The sequence below is a fragment of the Hippocampus bargibanti genome, linkage group LG10 (assembly GCF_051943395.1).
Source record: "Hippocampus bargibanti isolate YZ-2025 linkage group LG10, ASM5194339v1, whole genome shotgun sequence".
Classification (NCBI taxonomy): domain Eukaryota; kingdom Metazoa; phylum Chordata; class Actinopteri; order Syngnathiformes; family Syngnathidae; genus Hippocampus; species Hippocampus bargibanti.
Window position 1 is genome coordinate 8,862,858 of NC_142743.1, and position 12,805 is coordinate 8,875,662.

Below are 12,805 nucleotides of genomic sequence, written 5' to 3' on the forward strand. Positions count from 1 at the left end.
CAGGGTGCTCTGGTTCCCCAGCACCTGACGCAGACCTTGTTTGGCCGGGCGACGTCTGAGCCGGCATGTCATTCCATTTATTGTCTCTCATCATTGTATGAGGTAGGCATTAGCGTGAAGGGTCTTGCCCAAGGACCCACACTGGATGATGTCATTGTGCTCATTTTTCTCTGCCACAAGTGGGATTCGAACCCTCGTCTCCCATATGCCAAACCGATGCATTATCAACTGAGCTATCCAGCCGCTTATGTATATATATATATATATACACGGGCGGCCCGGTAGTCGAGTGGTTAGCACACCGGCTTCACAGTGCAGAGGTCGCCGGTTTGCGTCCCGGTGGAGTTTGCATGTTCTCCCCGGACCCGCGTGGGTTTTCTCCGGGTCCTTCAGTTTCCTCCCACACTCCAAAAACATGCATGGCAGGCAGATTGACAACTCCAAATTGTCCCTAGGTGTGAGTGTGAGAGTGACAACCAATTCAGGGTGCCCCCCGCCTTGTGCCCGAAGACAGCTGACATAGGCTCCAGCAACCCCCGCGACCCTAATGAGGAATAAGCGGTACGGAAAATGGATGGATGTATATATATATATATATATATATATATATATATATATATATATATATGACGATGACAAAAACCCTGGCACTGGCTGGAGTGGACACATTTTTGCACATGTCTGGCAGTGAATAAGTAAATAGCATTATGGCCTCCATGCATTCAGACAGCAGCTCCACACACAAGTAAGGTCATCACACCGAAGATAACACCCCATTCTCAGCTTTCCCTGCCTCCTGTCGTTCTGTACCGGGGTGGACGTTGGATAACGTGAAAAGGGGTAATGAATTTTAAACTGCAAGAGTAACAGCTCTCAGACATGCGGTTTCAGTGTGCGGGCAAGGGGGCAAGTGGGTGGGCGTGTGTGCGTTTGGGATTTGTGTCTATGTATCACTGAATGTGTGTGTGTGTGGAGGATAAAGACCTTGCAAACGGGCCTGGCTTAGCTGACAGGTGACAAGGGTGCTGGTGAAAGGGGATTTTGTAATACCAACAGTGTGCAAGTGAGGAAAGGGATGTGTGAAAAGGGAGGAAAAAGACGACTTTTCTTGAGCTGCTGAAGGAGCAGAGAAAGGAGGCCTAGGAGGCTCTTTTGCATGGCCCTAATCAAACCGCTCCACCGTCTAGCGCGCTCATTTTTTATTCAAAAGCTCCAAATACTCCAATGACGCCAACGGGATTGATCCCCGTGTCAGCGCCTGTGTGGTATTTCCTTTCACCGCTTTTTCCGTCCCGTCCTCAACTTTGACATATCAGTCAAGCTGCACTACAATATGCAAAACAAGCCACACACGTTCTAATGGTTCGAAAGTGACGATTAAATATGGTTCGGGAGCACGTTCGCCATCAATGTGAATGGTCGAAACAACGCAACCTCATCATCAACCGCTCAAAGCTTGGGTTGATCACTATATTTGCTAACATTTTTCTCACTACGAGGATATCCAACTGCAAAACGATCACGATATTACAGACTCTTAAACCTGCTGAGTCTGAGTAACCCAAATTGGGTCAAAACCCAGAGGCGAGCCGTGGATTTTATCGCTAGGCCTTCAGTAGTGCTACGTATGAATTAATCCACAGCTGCAATTGAAAAAAAGTGTGGTTTTATTTACTACAAGTGCACTCGAGGGTATTGTTAGCCAGGAAATAACTGTCTGACCTTTCTTCACTCATTCACTGACAGACAATGTGCATAAAGTGCCCACTCCAGTGCCATGGTTATTTTCATTGTCACTAATATTCCAGGACCCACAGAATATTGAGTTTTACACATACACATAGCATAAACATTCAATGCAGAATAAGAAACCTTAGACTGTCTTCTGTCATCAGAAAAAAATGAGTTAATTCCTAAATTATATGGGCCTGGAGTTATATACTTTCTGCACCCTCTTTGTTGCATGAAGCAGTTCTAAATGAAAGAGGAGCTGATCAAAGCCTTTTTTTTTCACCAGTGGATCAGGGACGTCATGGTGAAATATGCACGTCTGCTCCAAGGTAAATGTTGAAAGCAAACACAAACCTGTAGCATGCATTGACGAAATGCATATCCCGCCCCAAGTAAATCCGCTTCAATTCCAAGCCACGACATACAAAAACACACATCTGGAAGCAGCACAGAAGCAATGAAAGGAAGCTGAAATACAATTTGGAATGATTTAATAAGAATTCATGGACAAAATATAATTAACATCAGTTTGTGATTCAGATATTTTTTGGCCAAGCAGAGAAGGCTTTGCAGGCCTTGATGGTCCACCACTGTGAAAACCTAACCCAGCACTTGGTCCAAAACAGTCATTTTTTTCTTTTCTTCAACCACATCAATACTGAATTCATAGCAATTAATTTAGCTTCAACTCAAGATCGTGATTCATCTTTAACCCATTTTTCAAATTCAATTCTTGACCCAACGTGCCCAATCCAATCCCTGAGGTGGGTATAAATAATCCAGTATTGGCTCATTCACTGACTGTTCCACCCCAATGTGTTTTCCTTTTGAACCAGAGTATGTTGTTCTTTTATCTTGACTGAGTTAACTAAGTTAACTTGGGTTAAATTGCCCCGCTGTGCCTTCGTTGGTCCAACAGAGAACATTTACTCAGTCAAACAGCGACACCCCCCACCCCCGCCCCACCACTTGCCCGACCACCCGTTCATGCCGCCTTGTCACTCGGCGCCGGTGAAAAGGTGAGCAGCGAGCGCAGATTAATGGCGCAATGGCCGAGTGTTTGTGTGGTCCTACTCTGGAAGGACGGGGCGACACCATCTCAGCGTGTCAGTGTGTGGGAACCACATCGGTAGAAATCCCCGGCTGATCCCGAGCAAGACATCCCACCCCTTTCCTCTCTATGAATCCATTTTTGGGCAGGGGGTTGGAGGTGCTTTCATTTTTATTCATAGGGTGGAGGCAAGGGGGCGAGCGTATGTGTGCGGATGTAGTAGGTGCGTTCCGGGGTAACAATAGCGGCAGTGTTGTTTGGCGAGTTGCAATCCAAGACTTTTCGGACATTCTTCCCATGTCAGTATAATCACTACTGGGAGGTAGCTCCATTAGGGATTACCATATCATTAATAGCAGCCGTGACTTTTGTTCAAAGGCCACTTGTGTAATGTTGCCTTGCGGACGACGCCTAATCCGCTGAGCCGCAGCTGTAGGAAAGCAGCGAAAAAAGGCCCCGTCGCCGAGGTCTTCCCGGAGTCACACGGGAGACGCGGCGTCATCTCCATGTCCATGCCAGGCGCTTAAAGACGCTCACAAACAAGCGTCAAATACAAAGTTGCTCCCCAGAGAGGAAAGAGAAACACCCATTCGATACTTCCCAACGGATCCTTTTTTCTCCGAAACCAAATGTGCCCCCCAATACCCCCCACAGGCCCCACAGGCCTATGAATCCTCAGTCCTCTCAGATGGTGGGCCAGATTAAGAAGGCGAACAATAACGGTTTTCAATGTAAAAATGTGCATCTTGTTAGTGTTTTTTTGTCAAACTTGTCTCCCCGATAAGAAGAGGGCGAGAGAAAAGGAGTAGTAGGCATTCGCAAAGTTATCTATGGGTGTCGTCTTGTTGTGCAGTGATAATCCTACCCCAGGTGCCTTTAGAGTTTGATGGTTCTCTTTATTTGTAAGTAGGTTCGTTGTCAGATCTCCCAGGCAGGTGACGCGCAGAGCTTGATCGCGGCGTGGAGTTGAGCAAGTCGCTTTGAGTCTGTGAGTCCGAGATGAGTCTGAGATGATTCTGCCCCATGGTTCGCCCCATCTCTCTGTCCCACGACAGCTGCTTTTATACCATTTTCAAGCGTGTGATATGCGTCAAGGAATTGAAAGACATTAAAGCTGCGGTGCGCACCGGTGACGCTACACCTTCAGCCGCTGCCGCCGGATTGTTCGATGCGGAATCTCTCATATACAACGTCCCTGCAAAATCTTGGAATTGAGAATAATGTCATTGTCACCGAATAGAAGTTGTCATATTTAAATCGCATGCTGTTATATGCTTAGTTGGTTGAACATGTGTGACTAGAATACACAATGAAAGCACAAAAAAGCTGGAGTCAATCTGAGGTGAACAGGCACAGCCTGTTAAACTGTCATCTTCATGGCCTTGGACGTAGTTTAGGACTTGGTAACTCCTTCACAGGAAGAGCTCATTAGCCGGGTTACAAACCCATCAGTTCATGGAAAGGCAACACATTCAAATGTCTACCTTCTGTGAGTTTATGGATGTTAGTGCTTGTACCAGGGGACGACCAGGGGCGTGGTATTCAAATCAAGAAGACTTTATGTTTTACTAATGTATGACTTAAATTTGCACAAAACCCTCAATAAATAGCTTGGCTGAGGGTTGCAGAAGTTGGGCGTCAGTCATAAATCGCATCCCCTGCCGGCAGTAAAAGACAATCTTCCTGAGTTTGAGCCTTTGGCCACAGTGTCCGAACAAACATCTCTGACACTAAGGTTGTCCCGATCACATTTTTTTTATTTGATAGCACTTACGTGAAGGGGGTAGCTGGAAGAGATGGTGGGAAGGGTGTTGAGGGTCCAGTAAGATTTTCTGCCCCCTTGTCTTGATTCTCGTCCTTCAGAGTTGGTAGGGCGGTAGCAATGATTTTTAAAAATTTCTCTAAAATCCTAGCTGTCTATTGCCCGAACCCGAACCAGTTTCATATACTCATTCACCAAACCCTTCTTTCAATGACTGTGCCCCCTAACTGCAGACTAGACTGAGGGGTGGACCTCTGCGGAAGAGGATCCACCGAACCCCTGAGACCATTCACCGAACCCCTAGGGTTCGATTGAACCCAGTTTAAGAACCATTGGTCTCATCAGTCCCTGAAGCAGGTCAAGCTTCCTTGGTAGTCTCAGAAAGTACATTCTCTGTTGGGATGGAGTTAATATTGGCCTTCCTCTTCATGTCCTTAGAGATCCTGATGAGTCCCAGGAACTTTATGGTCTCGACGGTTGGTTATGTTATGAATGAGATGCTTGGGTCCAAATGTTATCCGCGTCATTTGGCAAAAAAAAAACAATCCTTGAGGATTTTTGGATACCCTGTCCTGGAGTTAGAGGTGTCACAATGGATGGACTCTGAGGTTTTTGAGGTCCTTTAACAGTCTCTGTTCCAACAGTCTCTGTTCGTTGACTTGCTATGGCTGGTTGTTTGAGAAGATCTCGGCAGTGGTTTGTCCGTAGAACAGCACCTTCCTCTGTCTGAACGTTGTATGACTTTGGTTGGACCTGACACATATGTTTGTTTTGTCCTTTTACCTTATATCAGCACTGCAGTCATCGTCGGAGGGAGAAGGCAATTGACATGTGAGCCTCTTGTAGACTCTCGTACAATTGACTCGCAGCAGCGCATGCCCTGTTTGGTCTATACTATAGACCAGTGGGTCTTAATCTTGTTGGAGGCACCGAACCCCACCGGTTTCATATGTCCATTCACCAAACCCTTCTAACAATGACTGTGCCTACTAACTGCAGTCTAGACTGAGGGGTGGACCTCTGTGGCGGAAGATCCACCGAACCCCTGAGACCGACTCACAGAACCCCTAGGGTTCGATCGAACCCAGGTTAACAACCACTGGTCTATACTATAGACCAAATGTCTGGCTATAGACTCTGTAGCCAGGCATCGCTAGTCGAACAAGCAAACACGATATGCCCAAATCATTCCAAGATCATGTTTTCACAATCATCACAATTGCCTGTGACCAAAACGGCTTTGAAACGGCCGCTCTTACTGCCCGAGTGAGGTGTGTGACTCCCACAGAGTTGCCCTGCGTGTGTTGTGTTGATACACGTTACCATGTCCTCTGCAAATGAAGTCAGCGAGGGAGGAGGGGTAGGGTGGCCGTTCACCCCTGCACCCTCCACCACGGCCATTGACCGTTTCATATACAGTAGTCTCGTTATATCGATATTCTCGGGAGTTGGAAAAAATATCAATATAACCGTACATATGCAGTACACGGCAGTACATATGCACCTAAAAGCTAGCAACCACTCATTTGACGACAATGAGGTTAAAATCTTAGCGAAAGAACATAGATGGTTTGAAAGGGGAGTAAAAGAAGCGATTTTCATAAAACAGCTGAATCCTTCTTTAAACCGATATGGTGGGGTGAGGTTAAATTTGGATCGTTCGTACAACCGCCTACTTAGGCAAAATAGGATTAGGAATACTGATGAGGTGATACCGGTGGAAATGGGGCAATCAGGCCAGTCATTAGTCAGAACAATAGGAACAATCAGTGGAGCGGCATGGGATAGTCCTCTGCTCCCCCCAACCTGAGAGCAGGGACCTATCATAGGAAAGTCCGGCACCGCCATGTCTGGACAGTAGGGATATATATAGGGCCGAAACTACCAGTAAGACTTTAGTTCGCTGAATAAGTTTCTTGGATAAGAAGCGAAACGTTCGACACCTTCAAAGAAGTACAGATGACGGCTGAAGAAACCTTTTCATCGATAACCGTACTATCGATATATCCGATCGTGCGCCGAACTTCATTAAAAGTCAGCAATACAGTGTATGGCATGTAATTTTATCCTTGAGTTCATGGATTGCGTATCTCGAATGCTTTTGCATTGTAGTGAAGTGAAAAATAAACACTTGCATGAAATAAAAACGTCATTTATTATTTTCATAACGCACTCTTGCAATAGTGACTCTGAGTAGCACTTGACATTGTTCTATACACACGAAAGAAATCACGAACGGCAGCATGTACATATGAAAATACAGTGATTATTGCAAGCGATAAAGATATCTGAATACAACACAATTAACTACATGTATGGAAAACAAAAATTGCAACGTTTACATGACTTACCTTGATAAAGTATTCTGCGGCACGTCGAACTCTTTCGCGATGGAGGATTTGCTTTTTGTTGGATTGCCCTCCACACCTACCATTGCCTTGTACTTCGTTCAGATATCACAATTCTTGCGTTTCCCCATGGTTGAAATTGGTGTTGAACAACGGTACTGTATATAAGAATACTACAGTATGTTTCAGATGCTATTGCAGCAGTAATGAAAGATGTGAGCTCTGCTACACCGATAGTGCTCGAGGATGAGACTGCAAAACTCGGAAGCTGGTCACGTGACTGGGGGATCTTTAATATGGCATGTAATTTTCTCCTTTTTTTAATGACTACAGGTATTTCTTTTCAAAATTCAACCAATGCAAAATCCTCACGCTTCAGCAGACAAAACCATAAAAATTGTTGCAAAAAATGATTGCATTCATATACAGTACATAAACAGCAACACAAACTGCAACGTTTACATTACTTATTCTGCAATACTGTAAGTACTTTAAAAAGATCTTCCATCTTCTTCTGCTTCCCCTTTTCACCTTTTAACACAGAAGATTCAATATTGTTTAACATTTCTAAACAATGTAATGCATTTTCTCTCGACTCTAAGTAAGATCGTAATTCCATAACACTGTGCAACGCTTGTGTCTTCGTTAGAATAGGTGTGTATGCAGTTGGTTCTTCATCCTCATTATCCTCGTCATTCTGGGAATCTTCTGGGGCATATTTGGCTTGGATTTCTACTGCGAGGTCACAATTCTTATGTTTCCCCATGGTTGAAATTGGTGTCGAAGATGCTATTGCAGCTCTGCTACACAGAGCAAGACACGAAAGGTGGTCATGTGACCAACGGTGTTACCGATACAGATTTCGATAATGGTGGTACTGTATAGAAATCCCTAAACAAATATCAATTCAGGAAACCGGATTATCGTAATAACCATGTATCGTACTAAACGGAACTAATTATACATAAAAAGACTAGAAATTTGCAGGGAAATGAAAATAGTATCGTAATAAGCAGTACTATCAATATAACCGATATCAATATAACGATACTTTACAGTATTTCGCGTTTTATATTTTTCTACTGCTCTGCGTGACAATGCGTTGCAGTCTTTTCTGTATTGGAGGTCGAAGGTCATTGGTCAACCGTCCATTGACGGTTGCGGAATCCTCCCCGTCAATAAAAGCGTCACCCCAGCAGCAGTCACATAGAAACATTGATAAGCTGCATCTTTCACTGAGGTTCATTCAGTCACTTGACTGCCAATCTTACTTGACTCCCCTCTGGATGGGTAACTCACAGAATGACCCTGCGGGGATGACCCACCAAGACCTGGGGGGCGCCCTCTGGACGCGCATAAATACAACGGAGCAGCCGTCAACCGGTGGCACAAAAGAGGCGGCCGTGGTACTTTTGGCCCCTCGTGAGTCCAGCCAAGCGCACGGGGAGCACATTAGGAACCCGGGCGGGGTTTTATTTTCCCTTTGGCCCACTCAGGCGTTGCGTCGATTATGTTAGGTGCCTGACCATGGCACACACACAAATAATACACATGGTCATTCAGCGCAGCAAAGACTTAAAAGTCGCTCTCTCCCGATTGACGTTGTCACACCTCATATGCGATTCTTGCCAATGAACCGTGATTTTTTTAAGGAGTCCAGGCTTCTTAAAAAAAATACAATAAAGCACAGTCAAAACATAACATAACTACATACAATATAAAGAAATAGCTTGTGCTTCATTGCCAGAATAAAACATGCCTACATATAAATATAAATACAACAGTCACAGTGGCATAGTAAGATATGTATTTATTTATTTATTTATTTATTTATTTATTTATTTATTTATTTATTTATTTATTTATTTGTTTATTTATTTATTTATTTATTTATTTATTTATTTATTTATCAAACGATTAAAGAATAATCTCTGAGCGTTTTTGTATTGCCTGTCTATATGTGCACCAATTAGCATACGGTGCATTGTGTGTTAGCATTAAGCTAGTTGAGTTTCGTCTGACAAATTTTTATTTTGGTTAAAGAAAGCATTACCATTTTGTGTATTCCATATTACATAGGTCAGTAATTTTTTTCTTTTATGTTTAGTTGTCAAAATTGATGCTTAAAGGACAACCGACACCATTTTTTTTGTTTCCTAACTGACACCAGAAAAACGTTTTATAGCATCTAAAATACCCAAAACACGCAGGCTGATATTTTAGTCAAATGAAAAACACCAATAAAAATGACTTGTCCCAAAGAGTGTCCCAAAACTACCACAAAATGAGCTCGGAACTGGGCAGATTCAGAAAGTCTCGTCCCCTTGTTCGTGATGTCACTATTGGTCACACACTGCCTTGCTCCAGAATCAAAACAATGACTTCAGAGAGTTCAGATTCAGAGAAGATGCTTTCTTGTTACTCATCCAGTTATGAACATGATTCAAATAGTTCTGAAGAGGAAAGCATAAATGTTTGCAATCGATTAAAGAAGTCCTTCCGTATCAATTCGAGCCGTCTGCAGTCCAATGTAGCGCCCAGAAAATGCACAAGATGGCGCACAAGCTCCGTTGGAAATGGACTGGTTTGTCCGCTGGGAATTTGTGTAAACTTGCACCTTCTTTATGCGTGTTACCGCAATTGGCTGTGACACACAATGATTCACCATTGCATTATTTATGTAGTTTTCCCTCTAATTTCCGGACCAACACGGTGTTTTCAGAAAAAAAGTACCCAAACTGCATTGTGTGTCGCTTTCCCGGTCAAGGGTGTTCCGAATGTGACGTCATCAACTCGAAAACAAGATTTCCTCAATATTCAGCACGAGTCTTAAAACATAAAATATAGCTTACAAACTATGGACGCAACTTGTCTGGAGGTGTCGGTTGTCCTTTGAACGATCCTTCGACAAACCAAGATGTCGCTCTGCCTTTGATTGAACTTAAAGGACAACCAACGTCACTTTTTTGTTTCTTAACTGACATCAGAAAAACGTTTTATAACATCTAAAATATCCAAAAACACACAGTATGATAAATGCAAAACACCAATAAAAATGACTTAAATTGTCCAAAATCTGCAAAAAAAATTGAGCTGCGAATTGGGCATTTTCAGAAAGTCCCGCCCCCAGTTCGTGATGTCACGCCAAGACTTGCATTGCTAGAGAATCAAAACAATGGCTTCAGATTCGGAGAATATGCTTTCTTGTCACACATCCAGTTATGAATATGATTCAAATAGTTCTGAAGAGGAAAGCATACATGTTTGCAATCGATTAAAGAAGGTTTTCTGGGTCCTTCTAATGGCTCAAGACTGACGTGTGGTGTCACAGAAAATGCAGAAGATGGCGGCAGAGCTCCATGTAAGGAATGAATCAGCCCATTTCCACAGGCTGATAAATTCCTTCCATGGAGCTTGGACACCCTCTTCTGGCGGCCTTTGGGTGCAACACGAGGTTTTCAGTCTAAACAAGTACAGCAAAATACATTGACGTGATGGAAGGACTGCTACAATGTGTCTTTTTTTTTCAATCAGGTTTCTTTAGTGACGTCACGTACGGATTCGTCACCAACTCAAAAACAAGACTTCCTAAATATTCAGCGCGAGTCTTAAAATGTAAAATATAGCTATATGCGGTGGAATCTTTTTAAAATACGCTCAGTAGAAGTCATTTGAAGCCATTTTACAAATTATGGAGACAACTTGTCCGGAGACGTCGGTTGTCCTTTAAGTGTCGCTGGTGGCATTAGTTGCCATTCGGTGACAATGTGAATGGTTATTTGTCTCCCAAAAAAAAATCCCAATTGCTGATGCTCTAAAATCTCGGCACATAATGTGATGTTTGAATAAATCAGAATGTTTTCCCCACGTTAAAAATTTTGATCATTTTGTTGTGTCTTTTTTGGAAGGGGTGTGGGGTGAGGCATGTCAATCCTGCAGTAATCTCGCAAGGAGGGTGTGCCACTTCAAAAAAAAAATGGCAAAGGCCACTTGAAATCACGGCTCCTTGTTCCCACAACAAACAAGAAAGAGAAATAAATGCGAGGGCGTGACAGAGACGAGTGTCCACAGTGGGGTATTTCGTACAGTATTCAACACGTTTCATTGATGCCACAAGATGCCTTTGAACCCCCCTCCTGTAAAACACCGCCACTTGTATGGACCCATTCACTTCTGCCTCCGATATGTTGCCCCTAAATAGAGGTAGTGTTGAATCGGGGGCAACTGGGATGGATTTGCATAATCTGATGGCATGGCGATGTGATTGCCAAGCGCTTGCAAAGTGCCAAATGTATGTGGCAAAGACTGCAACTCACATCTTGTATATTATATATATATATATATATATATATATATATATATATATATATATATATATATATATATATATCTCGAAAAAGTCATTTCGATCATCTTGGTTAAACTGTAACAAAATGTATTTATTCATTTATTTGCACATTTTTATTTATGTATTTATTTATGTGGCTATTCATTTATTTGTTTATTCATTTGTGTATTTTTTCATTTATGTATTTAATGACATACTTATTTTGTTGTATTTTATTTTACTATTTGTATTGTCTATTTGTTTGTTTATGTGTTTATGTACATTCTTTAAAAAAAAATCTGATTTATTTTTTTTGATTGTTTATTTGTTTGTTTATGTATTTATTTACATACTTTATTGTTTATTTATTCTTGTGCTTGTATTTGCATGTCCGCATCCAGTGAGGTAACCTGTGTGGTGTTGCCAAAGAGGCCCCCATTTATTCATTTATTCATTCATTCATTTGTTCAGGTCTGCACCGGCCTTTACAGTGAGTGAGCGCGGTGCCAAGCGAGGCTTCTCATCTGATGGGAAAACTGTTGCTCGGGTGCTTGCCAAGTTTTGGCATTATTAGCCCATGAGGAGGGGGAGGTGGCATCGACGGGGGGATAGTGTTGGGCGGGGGAGGTGTGATAGATACGGCTATCTAGTGTGGGAATGATCTCTGTCCAACACCACCCCGCCCCCGCCCTCTTTTTTTGGCTCCCCCGTGTTAAGCCTCAGATCGGATTGTGAGGTACGTAAAAGCGGGCAAAGCCATGCCGATGCTGCACTCCGATTAACGGTTGGACTTCTCACAATCAGCTTGCGTACGTCCAAACAAAACATCTTTGTGTACACAATGGTTGCGAGCTGTGAATGTGATTCATAGGAGACATTTCGAATGAAATTGCATCAAAACAGGGTAGCCAGTTTTACAAAACATTGCACTGGTTGATTTTGTGTGTGTACATATTGAAGCTACAGTGAGACCTCAACTTACAAACACCTTAACTTACAAACTTTTCGTCTTACAAACGTCAAATTTATGAAAATTAAACCTTATAATAAGCACTATTTTCATAATACACACCCACCACGGCTGGCGGAGTGATCTTCGGCGGAAGCACACGACCGAACAGCATCAACAGTCCTTATTGAAGGTGACTCTCCTTCGATAAGCCATCAACGACCATCAAAAAGGTAAATAAAACATTATTTTACAGCACAGTTTATTTCTTTAATTACAGTCCTCATGCAATTCCCTTTGACCTTCGACCTCCAACGCCATTCCATCAAGCCATAAATGACCATCACAAATGTAAATAAAGTGACTTTATGATACAATGCAGTGTATTTCTTTCATTGCAATACAATAGCACATTTATTATACATTGATTAAGGTATGTTGTGTGTAGTTTTATGGCTTATTTAGTTGAAAAGTATATTTTATGGAAAACCGGGAACGGATTATTCCCATTTTAATGGTTTCCTATGGGATTTTTTTTTTTTGAGATACACACTTTTCGCCTTACACACTCTGTCTGGGAATCAATTAAGTTCGTAAATTGAGGTCTCACTGTATTTGGGTTTCAAATTGAAAGATG